General features: G+C 43.9%; 1 long non-coding RNA gene across 1 annotated transcript; it reads left to right on the top strand.

The window, feature by feature from the left end:
- The first annotated feature begins 230 nt into the window (after positions 1–230).
- LOC122541658 lies at positions 231–2,497 on the top strand. Its single transcript, XR_006309640.1, has 2 exons — positions 231–1,367; positions 1,852–2,497. It is a non-coding gene; the product is annotated as an uncharacterized LOC122541658 (long non-coding RNA).
- Positions 2,498–3,829: the final 1,332 nt, after the last annotated feature.

The raw sequence follows: 3,829 nt of genomic DNA, 5'->3' as shown, positions 1-3,829 counted from the left end.
TCCCAGGGCAGAAATTGTTAACATGAGGGGTCATAGTTTTAAGCTGTTTGGGGAAAGTATAGAGGGGATGTCAGAGGCGGGTTCTTCACGCAGAGAGTTGTGAGAGCATGGAATGCGTTGCCAGCAGCAGTTGTGGAAGCGAAGTCATTGGGGATATTTAAGAGACTGCTGGACATGCATATGGTCACAGAAATTTGAGGGTTCGTACATTAGATTTACCTTACCTGAGGATCAATGGTCGGCACAGGCTGAAGGGCCTGTTATGTGCTGTACTGTTCCATGTTCTAACTTAAGAACCAGATGCAGGAGTACGCCATCTGGCCCTTTGAGCCCACTCCACAATTCAATAAGATCATGGCTGATCTTCTCTATATATTTATAATCGATAATAAATCACAATTTTTCATCATCCGTCAGCGTGGTGTGTTCCTATTCATGAATGATTCAGGATCATACGTAACAGTTTTGTACATAATAAATTGGGCAATGTCATTCTGGGCTGGGATACTTTTGCTACTGAGCACTCCACTCGCTGATGTGATCCTTCATCTTATTTCTCAAACTTGGCCAGTAGATCACTTCTCTTACCTTCTTCAGACTAGACTCGATTCCTTGATAGTTTGTGGGGAATATTCTGAAGCATCTTGGTATCAGCAGAGATGTCACAGTTGTCGAAGACTCATCCTTAGGTGTTAAAAGGCTGGCAGATTGGATGGAATATTGAATCTCCACATTGGTGTCAGCTGTGGATGAGAGTACCTTCTCAGGTAGGAGAATTGTTCCACATTTTGGAAGATTTATCCATTGATCTTAATGGAAGAAAGGACCGGAACTTGACTTGTGACAGGTTGCTTAAGGATTTGAGAGTTTTTTGAGAGTAAGGCTAAGACCAATTCTTCTGTATACCTCTGCACAGTTGTTAAGCGAGGCTTGATGATTCTCTTCTGAGAGATTAGAGATGGCATTGTCATCCATATACTGAGATTTCAAAAGCGAGGTTCGAGTCATCTCTGAGTACAGTATATCCAAAAATGTAGTTTTTTTAAGAATGTTCACTGTTGGAAACAGGGCATATGATTTATGCAGAGCAAGCTCCCATTACAGCAATGTAATAATGACCAGACAGTCTGTTTTATGCTGGTGCTTATTGGGCAATTTTAAAAGGACCCTGTAACTTTTAAAAACACTAAATACACAGTTGAACACCCTGCGCCGCATTTGTTCTTTAATCTGCAGATTCTGAGTTTTTACAGGAATCAGTACAATAACAATGAGTCTGGGAAGTGTGTCCCACACTCAGCATCGCAGTGAAGCAGCCTGGAAGGGTGTTCCACAGTCAGCATCGCAGTGAAGCAGCCTGGAAGAGTGTTTGTGGTGAAAGGGTTAAAATTGTGTCCCAATACATGTGTGAATCTAACCGAAAATGAAAGGTGTCGCTTAGTCCCGTGTGAATCTTATTACACACCTTCCCGTGTGAATCTTCTTATCTGTATGTGACCAGAATGGAATGTGTTTTTCAGCCTTGCTCTGCTGTTCACATGAATGTTTAGATCTCGAAAAGAGTATATCAGCTGGAAAAGTCTCCAGTTCGGTAGAGTCTGCTCCGGGGTTGCGTTTAACCGCCGAGCGTGGGTTGTTGGCAACCGCTCTACGAGAACTGACGGCTCCCAGTTCCGGTAACACGTAGAGTGAGTATAAACCAGACCCGTTGTAAGTACGAGACCTGGTTGTGGCGACGCTGCGGGGAATAAAACACTTATATTCTAGCAGACTCGCCTCTTGGCTGTTTGTTCTGTGTCAGACTACTTTCCTGCGAGCCTGGTCCTTGACCTTGAGAATTTTTTAAAACAGTGTTCCACAGTCAGCATCGCAGTGAAGCAGCCTGGGAAAGGTGTCCCACAGTCAACATCGCAGTGAAACAGTTGCAGAGGGATTGAGACTGTCATACAAATGTTCCTTTACAAAGTAAGTCTGAGAAAGTTAGTGGTTTTTGTCAAGGTTCATCCCAAGCAGCTCCGTGGTGAAGGAGTCGACTGTACTGTGTTCCCTGGGCCACACATCAAGACAAACACTGAATGCCTCTGGAAGACCATCAGCTTAGTGAAAGATGCTCGCTGGTCTGCCCAAGCCGTGTTGGTCTTCTCAAATAAGGAATTGACCGCAATCCAGTGTTGCAGATTGGCACGTTCCAAGGTCCAGCATTACAAGCTGAGGGACACACTGAAGTTTGAGGCAGCTGCTGCCAAGGTGCAGTGGTGAAAGACCATTATCTGAAGTATTTCTGCTGAAGAGGGGGCCCTTTCAGTTATCGGGACCTTCTAGTGCCTCAATGCATGTAAATATAATCTTGTTTGTGTAAGAAATGTCCTTTGTTTGTTTGAATAGAGTAAACTACAGTGTTTGTTTCCTTGATATTCTGCTGTACAGAACCGAACTGCATTTGCGACTGTATACGTACACAAAGATATTTTTGTAATAAAGTAAAGTAGTCTGGGAAGAGTCTCTTGTCTGATGGTAAGAAGCACACACCCTGTGAGATCCTAGTGTTGCAGACTGGCACATTCCACTCACAAATAAAAACAGAATTTGCTGGAAAAGCTCAGCATGTCTGGCAGCATCAGTGAAGGGAAATCGGAGTTAACATTTTGGGTCTGGTGACCTTTCCTCAGAGCAGTTTGTTTTTGCCAGGTGTGAACCTAAGCGTACGGAGTACAGTGAGTACAGAGGAAGATTGGGTGAGGAGGAGGCAGAGAAGTTGAGGTGACCCGTGTCACAACAACAATTCTCAATGAACAGATAAGTGAAGGTAAAAGGGAGGGGTCCAGGTCGAGGGGGAAATGTTGGAGCTCAGTGAAAGGGTCTGTAGGATAGGGACAAGACTCTTGTCCAAAGAAATGGGCATGGAGGCAAAGATGACTGAAGAAGAGTTTGATGTCATGTCGTGCCCGAAATTCATTAATGCAGAGGGATAAAGCTGAGAACTTTGCTGAGTACAGAATGTTCAGTGGAAAGTTAGGAGGGATGGTGAATAGTCGACAGGAAATGGGATTGACTGTTCAAAGTCACCTCCATTTCCCAGGTCACTTTACCAAGTCTCAGAAAACTCACTTTGTTCCAGAAATATTTGGATTGGTAGGGTGAGAGGGGAAAGATATAAAAGAGACCTAAGGGGCAACTTGTTCACGCACAAAGTGGTACATGTTATGGAACGAGCTGCCAGAGGCAGTGGTGGAGGCTAGTATAATTGCAAGATTTAAAAGGCATTTGGATGGATATAAGAATAGGAAGGGTTTGGAGGGACATGGGCCGGGTACTGGCAGATGGGTCTAGATTGGGTTGGGAAATCTGGTCGACATGGACAAGTTGGACCAAAAGGTCTGTTTCCATGCTGTACATCTCTCTGATTCTATGATACTATGACTGTGAGATACATGAATCAGAGAGGCCACCCACTCTGCCCATTGTCTCCTATTCCTCTTCCAGAGCTGATTCACTGACTAAAGGGACTGAAAACCAAGTGAGGAGATGGTGAGTGAAGGAGTAGTTTTTATCCAAATTGTATCCCATAATGTCCACACCAATCTTCAGGCAGTCTGACTCTCCTGTGGGCAGTCAGGGGTGGAAATGCCCCTTATGCTGTGTGAGAAGATCCAAGCTTTGTGTTCGATATTGAGTGTAATCTACATGCTGAGTTTTATTGATGGCTTATTCCTGAATGTAAGAAGGTGAGGTGCAATTACCTGGGAAGTGCACTGTCTTACAAATTCAAATTAGAAATTCGATTGGATTTGATTTATTTATTGTCATGTGTTTTGTCACAAAAAAAACT

The sequence above is a fragment of the Chiloscyllium plagiosum genome, chromosome 37, assembly GCF_004010195.1.
Source record: "Chiloscyllium plagiosum isolate BGI_BamShark_2017 chromosome 37, ASM401019v2, whole genome shotgun sequence".
Lineage (NCBI taxonomy): Eukaryota > Metazoa > Chordata > Chondrichthyes > Orectolobiformes > Hemiscylliidae > Chiloscyllium > Chiloscyllium plagiosum.
Note: the sequence above shows the minus strand (reverse complement) of the source record. Positions and strands in the feature narration are given on the sequence as shown.